This window comes from Monopterus albus, unplaced genomic scaffold (assembly GCF_001952655.1).
Source record: "Monopterus albus unplaced genomic scaffold, M_albus_1.0 scaffold71.1, whole genome shotgun sequence".
Classification (NCBI taxonomy): domain Eukaryota; kingdom Metazoa; phylum Chordata; class Actinopteri; order Synbranchiformes; family Synbranchidae; genus Monopterus; species Monopterus albus.
In genome coordinates this window covers 1,043,408-1,059,816 of record NW_018127951.1, presented here as the reverse complement: position 1 = coordinate 1,059,816, position 16,409 = coordinate 1,043,408, and the positions used below count along the sequence as shown (strand labels likewise).

Here is a 16,409-nt window from a genome sequence, read left to right as displayed (position 1 = left end):
GATAAGTCTGACTTCTTCCTACTCCATTCAAGCATGTACTAGGTATAAGCAAATTGATAATGGATTATTATTGTTGGATATGTGTAAAATTACATGTGTTGACATATCAACTGTTTTACATGCTTGAATGAATAAATCAAATCAAAAATCAAAAATCATGCATCGTGTGCCGGAGCAGATGCACCTAAAAAGATGGATTATACTTCAAATAAGTTATGTTTAAGTGTTGTAATCACCTTTGTTTAAATTGCAGAGAAGTCTGAACTCTATGAGAACAAAGCTGCTGGACTGATTGCAAGACCAGAACACGAACAACCAGCAAAACCTGAGCAGGTGAGCTCCTCCTGTTTGTGCGTTTTCTTAAGGAGACAACAGTGCTGTTTGCAACCAGTGTGAGCAAAGAGCAAACACAAGTTTATGTCCATAATGGGTGCTGCTGTCACTTTGGACTCTGCCTCCTGGCTCACTGCCAGTCTTGTTTAATAAGGCTGATTACATTTTAACTAATGTGTCCTCTCTTTGTTAAGAATGACCTCTGGTCCATGTTCCAGTAATGGAAAGTTTACTTATTAGGTTGCCAACCAACTGTAACAAATATCACATGTCATACTGCTCAGGCAGAGTCAGTGTTGAAGGCTGGCTGTCACAGGGACAGCTGTAAGAGCGAAATGACAATATTGACAGTTTGTCTTCGATCACACATTTATGCAGGTGTCCTCAAAGCTTTTAATGAGAAGCAGAACAAACACAGACTGTGAGCAAAGGCCCCTTTGCATCAGCAGTTTATGTCGGTCAGTTTAACAGGCTTCTTCTCACCAGGACTTTCTGTACTGGAGCTGGAAAGAACAAAGACGCAGCTGGGTTTGGGATGACAATAAGCATTTCTAGTTATTTAGCATTTATTCGGGGGACCTGTGTCGGTTCCGCTCCCAGAGTCGATGCTGCGTCACAGAACACAGGCCAGCTAACCCCACACACATGTATAGAACCAGCTGCACATCAGAACCCCACCTGTTCATACTGGACTCCATCAGACACACTAACCACACTTGTCTCTCATCATTCAGACTACTTTACATTATACTTGCACTGGGAGGCACCTTATTAACCTCCTTGAGCTGTTGATACTTACAGGTTACAGAAGGCTTTAATTAATCTGACTCACACTCACAAACCTCTTCAAACAGCAGCAGTGCAAACAACTCTGCATTTTTGACAATTCATAACAAACATTCAGTCTTTTTATTGGTAAACAAGTAACAGATTCTTTAGTGGCCAGGTTTAAATTAGGTTATTTTTTTTTTAGAAATTTCATAACATGAATAAACTAAATACCTGATAGAGACTAGTGGCCGCTGACTGAATTTAAAGTGCAGCACCGTGGACGTCCAGCCAGCTTTGCTTGGTGGAATAACTGTAGAGTGATACTCGCATAACAACTGTGAGGAAATAAATTCCATCATTCAGTGAGGAAGAGTAAAATAAATAATAATGAAAGTAAATCCATTGAGGTGCATTGTTCCAGACACTGCATGTGTCTTCTCAAACATCCAGGTTTAGTCAGAGCGTCCAAACTAATTCAGGTGCTCTGTTGTTGTTTGTCCAAGTCCCAGCTCAGTTCTAACAGACTGAAGCTTCAGGCAAGTCTCCAAAACCATAAACACAACATTTACTGTTTAAAACTGGCTGGATGACTGAAACTGTGGGCGACTGGAAGCAGAGATGCATCATGGACCAAATCCTCCTGCAGACTAAACCTCCACCATGTTCTGCTTCCAGAAAGCCGCCTTAGTTCAAATTGTGCACCGTCCTTCTCTCTGTGACTTCCAGTTCACTTTAAAACTGCCCCATGTGATTCAGACAGGTCTCCTTCCAATATCAGTCGGCTTCAGGTGAACCAGCCTGTTGCTTAAAGCCAAACGATCAGAACAACAATCCAACTGAAAACTCAGGCAACCCGATGCATAATTGTTGCCAGGATTATTTATATTTCCAAGCAACATCTTTGCTTTGTCCCTGCACCAAACTGAAGTTTTAAGGAAGAACAGTGATGACAGAAACAGGGACTTTGATTAAGGTCAGGTAAAGATCACGGTTTGGTTTAAATGTTCATACAGTAAACACAGGACTAGATTTACTGAACCTCGAGCAAATAACTGGTGTGCAGCACCACACTTTTTCAGTTTAGGGCTGTATTTACCATCACTGATGTAAATGAGCACAGCCATCATTTTTACACTTTTACGCGTCTGGTACAGCCTCCAGAGGCGGAATGACAATTGCCCGCCATCCTGGCTTTGCGCCTGACACACAGAATAAAATAAAAGTATGACAGAATAAAGGTGCACTAGTCCCACCTAGAAAAGGCTGTGTGTAAGGGACTAATGTTGTTGTGAATGTATTTCCACTTATAAAGCCCTATATTGTGCACATGTGGGCCGATGTGGAGCGTAAAGGAATGTGCAAGTTTACTGGGACTAAACCGTAACTTGAAGTTACCAGGAAAACATGTTTCCAAACTGCAGCCCCGTGGCCTTCTGCAGCCAAATCGTCTTTCATTTGTTTCAGTAACTGAAGAATCGTCTCATCTGTAAAAGTGTGTGGAGATGCTATGTGCCACACGTGCTAAGCTTTCGGTCTGTGCTGCTGTGTGTGTGACGTAGACCATCGTGAGTGGAAATATGACCAGAGTCAGATATCTTAGACTGGTCACCGGTCAAGGCCAGTTCCGATGCGTCTCTACAAATTATTATTTCAATATAAGTCACCTCGTTCAAAATTTATATATCTGCCAAACTGCCCTGAGTCCACTGAAAGTCCATAAACCATGAGTTTATTTTAACGTGCAGTGTATTATTTTACAGTAGACATTCAGGTTTTAACTGGATGTGGGTGGTTTAGACTTTTAATCAGAGTCCAGGTTCGTCTGGGCCCTAAACTCTCACCCAGATCAGCCTTTGTTCCTGCCACAGCTCGTCCACCTCCATCACATTATAGATATTCCTCAAAACAAGCCCCCAGTTTAAAGGGACATTCTGTGATTTCTCCATGTCCATAGTAGCATCATTATGAGAGCCTATTATGACGGCACAGAGGCCAACTCACAGACTAAATGCCTTGTTTCTGTCCGCCATGGGAGCCTTCTATAGAGCCGCAACTCCCTCCTTCAACAGAGAGGCCCCTTCAGCTCATGACCCTCCTCCTCTTCCTCCTGCTCGCTCTCTTCTCCCTCAGACACAGACAAGCCTTTATCTGCCCATGGCTCACTCTCTTTTTCTTTTTTCTGTAGCCTGACCCTATTTTCCACAGCGAACAGGCAGGCCGGTTAGGATTTGGGGGGAAATGTGCGCACACACTCACAGAGCGATGGGGAAAAGGCTGATTTGGAAACCCAGCTAAATATTTTATCCTTGGCTACACTATCTGTGTAGCTTAATACCGATTTGATGTTATCTCCTAAGTCTTTCCACCAGAGAATTTTTTTTTCATATTTTATCTTCTGGTCAAATAATCTCTTATCTGCTGTGCAGCATCTGAACTGTGCATCACGTCCTCTCACTGCCGCTGTGCACAGTCTCTGCTGGTGTGGAGACGTATGCATGGATGGTAATGTCCAGACAACTGACAAACCACTATTTTCAATATTAAAAATTCTATTGAATGTTATTTATTTAAGCAACTCAGCATTGGGTCCCCCTCACCAAAAAAACCAAACTGAACGTCCATCATAGTTTTCCAGAGTTTTCCAGATGATAATATCATCCCTTCAAAACTTTCAGCAGGGTTTTTCCCAGCCTGCAGTCAAGAGCTCAAGGTTTTCTAAGATCTGAAATACGTCAACCTTGTGTATGAGTTGATGCCCAACACATAGGAAATGTTCAAGGTACAGTAGCAATCCAGCCTCAAACACATTTATCTGTGTACAGATATTTCAAATTAAGCAAATTTGACAACATTCTGTAAATCGGAACAAACGGAGGGAGTTTTTAGACTGAGCAGCTGCTCCCATCCATTTTCCTAAAATCAGTTTGAACTGAAGCCACCTGACGCTCCACAGTCCATCACAATGATCACCATGGTGTCTGTTTGCTGACAGGATCATTGTGCTGTTGTGTGGTACTGCATTGCAGCTTGTACAGTCAGTTTTATTTTGTACAAAAATACCAGCAGACACGTTGTTGCTTAACACGAGCTGATTTTTGTTAGAAAAACAGCCTAAGGTCAGACGCCAGTGTAAAAACGGGGCGTGCATTACAGAGTGGTCAGTGGGATAAACACAGAAACCATCAACATGGTTTCACTTTCTATGAGCCAAAGATCATCTCGGCTGACACAGGAAACGTTTATGAAGTAGAACATTAACCTTCCAGGGCAGAGGCACTGAAACGAAGGCCAGATGTTTGGTGAGATGCACTAACTAGACAAGCCAAGATGTGTGGGGATCTTGTTGGCTCACCTCTGCTAATGTTTCCCGGGGAAAACTTTGACATGTTCTTTTGAAAGTGAAATCTAAAAATACTGGAGGTCAGCGGCAGCCACGTGTGTCTGAGGAGAAATGGACTGTGTCCTGTGTGCCATGTAGAAAATGAAGCGGTTCATGTCTGATGTTTAACATTTAAGTTTTAAACATTTCACATCCAGTTGTTTTTGCACCATCATTACTCTGCAGTGCAATCCAACTACAAATGTAGCCACCATCAGGCTGCGGGGTCAAAGGGAACTTGTGTTCCTGTGCACCACTGGAATGAGGGGGGTTGTTTCTACACACAGGTTGTGTGTAGTTTCATGTCTCATGATGTGCATGTGATGTGAGCGATGTGCTCCTTGTCCTCCTGCGGTGTTCAGTGTCTCTACAACCATTTTCCTCAGCCTGCTCATCTGATTTGTCACAGGTAGCTGCCGTGCACACTGCTGACTCTGAACACAGCCTTCCTCCTCTTCCTCCTCTTCGCTCAGCTCCATGTTTTATTTGTCCACTAAACTCCAGCTCTTTCTTTCCCTCCAGTTTCTCTTCTTCTGGTAATCATCATCCTCTTGTCCTTCTTTCCTCCTCTGTCATACTCTCTCATCACGTTAGCTTCTTTTTCTCATCATATTTGACCAGCCTTCCCATCTTTCATTAGATTTTTCTTTGCTTGTCTGCTTCTGCCCCCTCTGCTTCTATGTTGTCCTCCTTCACCTTGTCTAACTTCTCCTTTCCTCCTCTTCACTTCCATCTTCTCCTCCTCCTGTATTGTCATTTCCTCCCTTCTCCTCCTAAAGTTGTCTTGTTCTGTTATGTCTATTTTTTGTCTTGTTCTTATTCTTTTTCCTTCATAGCTTCTCTTTTACTTGTTTAATCTCCTCCTGTGCTCAAACATTGTCTCCTTGGTTCCTTTGTTTGCTTCCTTTTTTCCTCCCTCCATACATTTTGTACTGTTACTACTTTACATTCTTGGCACCTTCTCTATTGTCTTCCTTCCCTTTCCCTTTATATCTCATTCTTCATCTTCACGTCTTTTCTTTTCTTCTTTTCCACCTCTTGTCACGTCTAGTTTCTCTGTGATCCTTTAGTTGGTCCTGTCATCCTCCCGTTGTCAGTCTCTGTACACTTTCCTCTCATTTCTTTTCCATTTAAATCCATCATCCATTCTATACTCCTCTTCATTCCTGTCCTGGCATGTCCCTCTTTATACCTTGCTCCTCTCATCTTCATTTCATAGTTCAACATCATCGATCTTCTCTTTTTGCTTATTGTGTCTTGTTCATGTCTTCTGTCCACTGTCCTTCCACCTTTTTTGTTTGTCTCTGCGTCAAAGTCAGCTGTAGAAGACTACTGACCCCTCTTTTTGCAATAAATGGCCCATTTACTGACAGTGACAAAATACTGTGTTTAATGGACTGTACATAAACAAATACTGCTTTTGTTGTCCAAAATGTTACTCACAGACCAAGAAGTGAACGGTGGCCTACGTACTAGTGATGCTAGACCCCAAACAGCTCAGGCGTCCTGTTAAACATATGCTGTGTAACTGTGTTTTACAGCTGAAGCCGATTTCTGACACGTCATCAGTTCAAAATGATGTTTACAATCAATTCCTACAAAATGAAAAATCGCCATGTGGTGAAATGTAACAAAGATTTACATGAGTGTTCTCTGTCAGGGCCACGTTAAGGTATTTGTTCTCTCTGTTCCACGTTTCTGAGAGACGTATTGTACTTTTTATTGCACTACATTAATCTGACAGCTGCATTAGGTTACTAGTTACTTTGCAGAATTAGATTTAAAAAAAAACTAAATCCAATCAAATCATAAACAATTTAGATAAAATGGGCTTAACCTGACAAACTACAGCATTAAAATCTTGAAGCATACACTATGATATATTAATAACAGGGATTATTCCTGGTTCTGAATAATGACTTCTTGTACTTCTGATATTGCAGGGTTGCTGTGTTTAAGATTAAATTTACCTCCACATCACTTCCTCCATTACAATTTATAAGCACAGCTCTATAAATACTTTATAAATGGTTTCTAAAACTTGTAGATAAAAAATAAACACTTAAATCTCCACCTGTAGTTGGAGGCTGCTGTATAAACAGATAAATGCCAATAGTCTACAGGTATAGATAAGTAAGTGAAATGTTTTTATAGGAGTTGTTGCTGAGGAAGCACTGTGCTTTAATAAAAATCCATCCATCATCTATATCGCTCATTCCTGAATAAGGTCACGGGGGGCTGGAGGCAATCCCAGCTGACATTGGGTGAGAGGCGGGGTCCACCCTGGACAGGTCGCCAGTCTGTCACAGGGTTGACACTTAGAGACAGACAACCACACACAGTCACATAGAGACAGTTTAGAGTCACCAGTCAACCTAAGCTGCATGTCTTTGGACTGTGAGAGGAAGCTGGGGTACCTGGAGAGAACCCATGTAGGCTCAGGGAGAACATGCAGACTCCACACAGAAATGCTGGGACTCGAACCCGGAACCTTCTGTGAGGTGACGGCACTAACCACTGTTACACTACGCCGTTGCATTAACAAACACTTAAATCATATCTGCTTATATATATTATGTATAAATGTTCGCTAAATATTTAATGCTTAAATTCTTTACTCTTTTCTTTTGTTTCCACTCTTGTACTTTCTTTCTTTTAAACCAGTTCTCCTTTTAAAAATCACCTTCTCCCCTCCTCCTCCTCTGTTAAGCTAAAAGATGCTGCCGCTTGTGAGCTCCACGCACACGGACACGATTTTAAAGGCGAGTGAAGAGCTCCAGCTTCTCCTTTTCTATTTTTTTTTTAAAGCCGTCAAAGCTCCAACTGCGTGTGCGCGCCGTGGAAATGGAACATAATTTTAATGAGAAGGAGGAGGGAGATGGGAGGCGCGCTCACGAGGTATGGGGGGGTGCAGTCAGCCATCCAGCCACGCGCGTGCTCGAGACAGCAGGTGCACGAGCCCAAAAAAAAAAAAAAAAAGATTTGCATTGCTAATGAGCTCCTCTGAGCATCCTCCCCCCCATCGGGGTGGGGGTGGGGGCAAAAAAGATTCTAATATGGCGACATGTTTTTATTGGTGTGCTCCTTTCCCCATGCATCCTTCCAAAATCAGGCCAACATGTATAAGAACACACAGTTCCTATGGGCGGCTTGTCATTATTAAAAGATGATTAACAATATTTGAAGCAAGAATAAAAATCCAGATTCGAATATTCATGCAGAAGGTCACTAGACTTTTCTTGCTGACTAGACTGGCTAGACACTTTATGACACTACAACGCTATTATTAAACGATCATAGCGGCTTTTCAATAGGGACATTGTTGTGAGCTGACTCATTTGGCTTAATGAACACATTTAAACTTGTTTTTCACCATCAGAGTCACACGGGGAACAATAGACGGCTGAGTGTGACGCCACGGGGAGACAAGTGCACATGCACGGCCATTACAGCCCGTTAAACGATCAATTAACCAGTCAGTCCAGAGGGATAATCACAATAATCAATAGTGATAAAACAGCAGGAGGGGGTGGGGGTGAAGGCTTGGACAGCATCAACAACAACAGTGAGGGGTAGGGGGTGGGGGGCTCAGTGAATTCCTCTCTGAGCAAAACAAGTGAAGCGCCAAATTCCCAACAAGCAGCCCCCTTGTCTGTTGTGGAGGATACTGGTCCAGACCTCCAGCCTCCTCACATCAAAGATACTCTGGTTATTGATGATATTAATCATATTAACGTTGATGGACCGTTTCACTGTAAAACTGCCAGTGGCTCCGTTTTCCCGACACTGACCTCGGTTACCTTTCACACGCCGACCTGTCTGTGATTATGATTTCAGTCTGTCTGTCTGTCGCCATGTGCGCGCGTTTTTACCTGCGCTTCATCGAAAATGGCTGAGACCGTCGCCCCCCGCCCCCTTCTCACTCTCTATTTCTGCGCGCGCATTGTATAATACAGTCGGTTTCAATGCACGGTGATTGTTATTGTTGTCAGGGCGCATAAACAGCTCTGTGCGCCTGGGGATGTGGTATTTGTCTGTATGCGCCGACACACACACACACACACACACACACACACACACGCACGCACGCACGTCAGATGCACAGAAGCAGATTTAACATCTGCCTGTACAATCTGTGCGTCCCCGAAAGAAACAAACGCCCCTGTACTGTATAGAAATATCATAGAGGAGCTCTACAGCCCTGCATGAAATTAAAAGGTCCCTGTTGAGCCCCACATTAACATAATGTATCATATTGACATTATTGTCCTCTGTTGCCCCATAAATGGCACACAAATACACAACCAGACACCCACATCGGTGCCAGTCTGTGCGATTGATCCGACCTCTGCCGTGATTGGTCCGGGCCATACGACTGACCCGAGGTGTTTGATCGCAAACTGGTAATATTTCAAGTATTTAAACCGCAGTCCCAGTTGCTTCCACAAGCAACCAGATCAACGGGCTTTGAGTAAGAGGCGCGCAGCGTCGCCAAACAACAGCCCCGTTCATTGTCCCCCTCCGCCACCATCAACCACCACTCTCTCTGTCTCCTCGCGCACACTGGTGACCCTCCAAAAGCCTGTCAAAACTAAACCCCCTTGCCCCCCAGTCAGTAAAACCTCAACGGTTTCACTATGACTACGTTCATTTGACCGTTCACAACACATTACGCGCCAGTTCATCGCCATTAAACGCATTCCCGCGACCTGTAGCCTCCGACTGCAATCGACGGGACAAATAAAAGGGTTAATTTAAGAGGTGATAAAAGCATAAATCAAAGGTAGCGATGAATGGACAGAGCAGGGAGGTGATGAGAGCGGAGAAGAGATAAATAAATGAATCAAACCAACCTCCTTACGTGTGCGTAAATCCGTTTCCAAGCGCGTAGAGAGAAAGGTAATGAGCTTGTTGTGGTGAACAGGAAAAGACGCTGCCAGGGCTAAATCCTACCAGCCATTCTCTCTCTCCCTCTCCCCCTCTCTCTCTTTCTCTCTCTTGCTCTCAACCAATTGTGTGAGATGAAATTGGCGCGAGGGTACGCTCACCGACACATACACACACTTGTGCACTCACACGTACGCACTCATGCACAGGACGCCTTCTACCTCGCTCGCTCCCCTATCGTTGCCCCTAGCAACCACGAAGACCACCATCATCCCCGCCCCTCTGCAGACCCCCCATTTTATCCCCCAGTTAAGATGGTTTAAAGACCTTTTCTGCGCAAACGCTTAAAAACTACGTACACGTGCGCCAGCTTTTCTCTGCGTTCAAAAAAGACGAGATTCAAAGAAAAGGATGACGGAGAGAGAGAAAGACAGAGAGACATTGATTTTGGGCGCCAACAGCTTAAAACTCCCCTTGTGGTGGCTGCTCCATTTAGTTTCAGGCATTGTTTTGGACCTGTGTGTGTGTGTGTGTGTGTGTGTGTGTGTGTGTGTGTGTGTGTGTGTCAGTGAAAGCAAGAGAACAATGGGGGCAAAGCATCGGTGTGGACAAGGAGAGTGGGGAGGGGATCTTTCAAATAATCAACCATTCAAAGTGAAGTAGGAGAAGGTGGAGTGACTGTGTCCACACTGAGGCACTGCAAATAAAAATACAGATTTTCCTCTGCGCTCTTTCTTTGTGTAAACACCAACTCCAGATGTTCCAGTTGTACTGTTCCTCAGGTCTCTGTCAACAACAGTCAGCAGCAGAGCAGCTTCATGCAGACTTGGAGTTGCTGTGATGTTCCTTGGTGTATACAACCCAGTGTCAGTAGGGAATCATGTCCATATTGGATGAGCTTGCATCCAAACCAACAGGAACGAGTGTGTCCAGTTTTCTTGCAGGAGACCAGAGTTTGTGTCCTGTTTCTGACCTGCACTTAATGTCTTTGTATTCACCATATTGTTCTCTAACCTTAACCAAGTGTTTTAGTTGCACACCCCTATTCGTACTCTAACCTCATTTTATTTGCCTCAACCACCATCTTTGCCCTCGCAGCACCATAGCTGCCAGGTGCAGACGTTGTCGATGTTCCAGCTGACCGTAGGGTTGGTTCTATATTTGAAACAATTCATTTATGATTCAAGTTCTAACAGCTGCACTTTAGTTAGTCTAAAGCTCTCTGAGCGTTATTTTATGTCTGAGGTTTGTCAATGTACATAACTGAGGTATTCCTTCTGCTGCTTCCGAGAGGTGCCACAAACCAAGTAGAAAAATGAGTTTTATCGTTTGCACATGAAAAAAAAGTCACTGTCTGCCACTAATCATTAAATGTTACATTCTGACAACAATAGTTTATATTTGTATATGTTTCAGAGATGTACAGAAGAGCAGTGTGTTTAATTTACCAAGCAGCTAATTAAAACAACACCCTGAAGATGTTTCCCTCCAATTTGGGCACATGTACACATCACCTGAATTAATTCTGTGTCAGGGTAGAGGCTGGCAGTAATTACACCGTCTCCACATTGTAGTGTTAATGATCGACTGATGTCAAACTCAACACTTAGATATCTCTAAATATGAATCTTTATGCTGACCACGTTCCATTTTTTGATCGGCGGTTTACGCTGCTCACCAGGTCGGACAGTGGTAATGTTGTCCTGGCAGCTGCTCAACAACTGCAAGAGATGCTTTTGAGCAAAGTGTTTGACCAAACCCATACAGATCCATTAGAGCTGCTCAGTGACCCGCAAAAAACAGGCTGCTCGCCCTCAGACGACACGTCTTAACTGGAAAGAGTTTAAAGAACGAGTCTCTACTGTTTAAAGTTGGCATAAATCCTCTGGTGGTCAATAAAAAAAGCTTAAATATATGAAGGCAAGTCAGGGGAGTTTTAGTGGCTTCTGCTTTACCATGTTAAAAAGTAGAGCCAGGAACAACCTGCAGCTTTAATTCAGCAGCAGGACTGCTGAGTCAGACTGGTTTCTGCTCCTCTTCACCTCTGGATTGTGTGCCCACCACGCCATATGCTTGCATAATGAGGCTTTGACACCAGGAACACCAACCTAACAGTATCCACTCCTGCAGTGTTTTAGGCTCATGGGTATTCTCACATGGGCTACGTAGCACACATGCTGTATTGGGTCAGTCACCCACTTGAAACCAGTGCTAGGGTTCTGTTTGGGAGCATCTCTGTCCCCCACCATGTTATGTGTCGATACGCCATACTGAATTGATTGGCTGTTAGCAGTAGTAGGATTGGTAAATGCTAGGAGATAAATATTTAAAAATGGTACAAGAGTGTAAATGTTTGTATTAGCAATGCTACGCTGTAACAGTTGCTACTAGGTTTGGTGACCGGTGATAAAACTGGTAAAACGAGTTTGTCATTCAGCTGTAGTTCAGACACCAGTTGAAAGCATTGAATCCCAGTCCTGTTCAGGAAAAGGTTGAGGTGGGAACCATCAGTATGTAATGATCAGCTTGAACATCTCAGCTGATTTTCCTTCACTTTAAAGCAACATCGAATGTTTAAAACAAATGTCCGATAATACATTTAGATTTTAATGTCTATGTATGTGGGGTAAATCATCACATCCTGGATAAGTTGAGAGAAATGTTGCTTTTTAGGGAGCGTTTCTTTAACATTCATATTGTTTACATGCAGGCTGTTCTGCACTCCCCGCGAGCTCCATCATGAATGAAGCTGTTGTTGCTATGAAGTACTGGGTTCCAAATGATTCAGTTTATGTAGAAAGTTTGGTGTTGTTGGCCAACTTGTGTGGAGGGTTTCACAGCCCGGCAGTAAACCATGCCTGAGAAAATGACTTCGGGGATAAAAAGTCCCTGAGGTGTTTTATGTATCTGTAAAGCAGTTGGTTTGTCCAGGTTTGATTTCAGTTCACTTGGGTTTCGATTGTTGTAGGCCAGAATGAGTAACTTGCAAATCCTGGAAGCATTTTTCTGTTGTGGCCTTTTATTACACAAATGTTGTGGGGATAATAAAAGCTTGAAAGCTGGTGCAGACATTTGTAGTGATCAATTATCTCTGTGTTAATTGTTCTGATGCAGGATTGAGGGAAGAGCGAAGAACCAGCAGCAGTGACGTGGTTAAACGAAGGCGTACAGGAGAGCGTCTGAACAAACCTCCAACACGTCATCGAGGTAAGAAATCTTTGAAGCTGTGCTGCTCCTGTCCACACTGGCCTCTGGTTATAGCTGCTGGTGAATATGGCAAAATATACTCATAACAATACAGTTCATGTCACTAACACAGTAGTTGAAGTCAGTATTTATATTGAGCTTAACAATTCTCTTGATTCAGAATGAACAGGTATTGACTGAGCTGTAAGCATGATTTACTTTTTTTTAATCTTCACTTTGTCCATATAAAACCTTCTTAAATGTCGTGGTGTGAAAGCCAGACACACATTTCAGGAATCGGGTTGAGTCACTCATTTTTCTTTAAGGAAGCATCAGCATGTTTGGTTTGGTGAAAGCAGAGTAACGTTGTGGACTGTTGCTGCTCATCAGACACTCACTCGTGTTTTAGGATTCTACGCTTTCACTCTGCTGTATTGGATGGCGAAGAGTCCGGTGATGAACTGAGTTTGTGGTTGAGCTTTTGGTCGTTGTTGGTCTTGGAGAGAGATTTGCTTGAGCATCACTTGACAAAGCAGCCTAACTCAAAGGTCCATGTAGTAGCTCTCATCATCACCACTTTGTCCACATGTTATGGGATTGTACATGTTCAGAGTTTCTCTTCTCCTGAGCAATTCTGACTTATTTATCCCGCTAGTAACAAACAAACTATCCCACTTCGACCCTGAAGAGGAAAGTGAACTGGACTTTCCTGCTTTCCTACTTTGACTATCTAATAAAAACTAGACCATCCCACTTTGGCCCTGCAGTGGAAACCTGAAGGTCCCTCTTTGGTCTTGTATAGAAACCAGACTAATGAGTACGTTGTTGAAGGCTAATTAGGCTCCACAGCTGTAAGTGGCTTAAATTGCAAACACAAGCCCCCACCCCTCCACACGGCTTTAGGGCAAAGTTGACAAACATGTCCACATGGTTGCATCTTTAATTCCTTCTTAAGTCTCTCTCTCTTCCTCTTTTTCCTCATTCTGCTGCCTTCCTGTATCCACACCTTCTCATTCATTCCCACCACCCCCCCTTTCACAAACTCTCTCACGTCATCCCAGTCCCCCTCCCTCCCTCTCTCAGCCTCGCTGTGCTGCCTCCTCTCTCCATCTTTTCACTCTCTAATTAGTGAAAACAGCCTTTATTTGTGTGCTGATATGAAGCTGGATTTAAAAGCATACAGAGGAGCTGACATGTGTAAAGCCATCTCTGCATCTGAACACGTAAACAAAGGCACCTACACACATGCACAAGCACTAACTCGGACACGCACAAACAGTCCGGTGTCGCCTGGATGTCGCCAGACAGAGGTGTCTAGAGAGAGTCCTCTGCTTCTGGTGACAGTAGCGTTTGTTTGTGTGTGTGTGTGTGTGTGTGTGTGTGTAAACAGTGACATGGACAGAGGGAAAAAACAAACAGAATGGAGAACTGGGTGGAAAAAACAACAGACAGAAGGCAAGTCAGAGGAAGAAATGAGACAGAGAAAGTGCCAGACAGCAGCATAAAAAGAGAGAGAGGCATCGCCTAGTAAGAAAGCAGGGGTAATGAAAGGAGAGAGAGAGGGTTTGTTTGAGGACAGAGTGGCCAGCCTTGGCATGCCTGGCTGCAGCAGGGGCTGATGGGTAGTAAATAACAGTCATTGGGGTGTCAGACAGACAGAGGGAGAGGAAGAGAGAGACTAACAGAGATGGATAGAAATGATCTGGTATGGATAGAATGGTGATGGGCTTGGTACACGAGCAACGGCAGATGATGTTGTGGCTACTAAACCGGAATAGCTGCTGCCGAATACCTTTAGTGACCACCTCCAACTGCATTTCATGTGCTTGGAATTTGGGGGCAGCTGTGACCCACTATTTCTGTAAGTCTCCAAAAAGTTACAGTCCGACCTTAGTTCTGTGATTGGCCACATCTGCAAAGGTGCCAAATTAAACTGGGTTTAGACTTTACTCTGCCTTTGAATGTGGTCTATGGGAACAGCTTGAAATCCTTTTGATTTTAGACGTGGTAAGATGGCTTGTCTTGCAAATGAGCATAATCCAACCCTGTAGGGGCACAAAATGGTGTTTATGTTGGGTCTCTATTGTAAATGGTCTTAAAGTTGGTATATTGGTCTCATGGTGAATGGCAAGACTGAAATAATATTGGTGATACTAAGTTTGTATTTGTATATTGTGTTAGGTATGGTAAGTTGTGTTGAATTGATTAAATACAACACAGGACTATGGGTTCAGGGGGATAATAAATAGTGTTATAAAAATTAATGAATATATTGATATAATGATATTTTCTTATGTTAAATTGGGTGAGTGGGGATTGTAAATGGTGTTGGGGTTGGCAAATTGGTTAGTATATTATTTTATGGGTGGTAAATTGCTTTAGGGATAGTAAATAGTGTTAGGAGTGGAAATGAGCAATTAGGATTGCCAGTGATCTCAGATGTGGGAAATGTCAATAGGGATGCCAAATGGTGTTGGTAACTCAAGTTAGACAGTAGTTGGTTCTGGTTTAGGATTGGTAAATGGTATTATGTGTGATAAAGTGTTTGTCTTAGCAAAAATGGTGATAGAGATAGTAAATTGTTAACACTTAATAATGTGTATATGTTAGGGATACAGAATGTTAAACGTGTGAGGCCTGCGGTTACTGCATACGTGTTGATAAATTGACAGTAAAATGTATTAGGGATGGTAATTTGCTCTAACAGAGGTGGATGGTGTTACGAGTGGAAAATTGGCAATGCTCTCAGGGATAGTAAATAGCTTGACCTTTGATTACTGTGAGTAGTCTTAGAAATGTACGTGGCACTGGACATACCAAATGGAGCTAGGCACTAAAACTTGCAAGTCAGATGGGGACAATAAATGGAATTAAGAACAATAGTTGGTGCTGCCTTAGTGCAACTGGTAAATGGTGTTACATGTGATAAATGGTTCTGAATTGGAGATACTGTTAAGGAACAGTAAATTGCATGAAGTAGAAATTAAAATGCTGTATGACAATGGTACACGGCGCTGGAGCACTGTCAGGGTTGGGGATGTTGACTTGCTAGGGCAGGGACAATTTAGAGAGTAAATGGGGGACTTGTCTTAGGTTTGGTAAATAGTGTTGTGGATACACAACACTATTTACCAAACCTAACCTTATTATTGTAAATTGTGTTTGGTTGGTATAGGACTAATAAAGAGTGTTGCAAATAGCAAAGGGTTTCGTAAATTGTGTCAGGTGCAGTCATGTTGGTAAACGTATGGGGTTTGGAACAGTAAATCATGCTGCTTTATTAAGGTGACATTAAGCTGGGGGGGCTGCTAAATGGTGCTAGTGATGGGCATATAGCAGAACTAGTAAACAGTTCTTGCAGTGCTGGGAATGCTGGGCAATGATGATGTGGAATAAACTACCCACATGTGCAGACATTAAATCAAAATGTATCTTTTCTCCAAGATGAAAAATACTAGGTATGAATGAAAGTGATCAGATTAAAGATGAAGAAACATTCTCAGGGAGGGAGATGGAGGGAGGATAATGTGAACGGAGCAGGGCTTAGATAGGCATGAGCTGACACACAGGAGGAGGATTTGAGGGGATTTGACAGTGAAGTTATCTCTGTGTCTTATCTTATCTCTGTACTGAGCCGGCAGCTGTGAATGACCAGGACGCACACACACACACACACACACTCCTTCCCTCCCACACATGCGATCACTATGCATTTGGGCAATCACCTCATGAGCTTGGTGTGAATGTGTGAGTGGGCATCACATATACTGGATATTGTGTACCCGTTTGTGGACTCTTTGTATAACCCCTGCTTTAAAAGGAAGACAGCAAAGTTTAGTTGAGCATGACAGTT

At 43.2% G+C, this 16,409-nt stretch overlaps 1 protein-coding gene across 1 annotated transcript in view; it reads right to left on the bottom strand.

Moving 5' to 3' along the window:
- Positions 1-9,584, bottom strand: part of LOC109963237 (neurofilament medium polypeptide) — a 38,257-nt gene extending 28,673 nt beyond the window's left edge. Inside the window, exon 1 of the mRNA XM_020605594.1 lies at positions 9,337-9,584. The gene's annotated coding sequence lies outside the window, so the exon portion shown is untranslated. The remainder of the gene's footprint in view (positions 1-9,336) is intronic.
- Between the last annotated feature and the right edge of the window lie 6,825 nt (positions 9,585-16,409).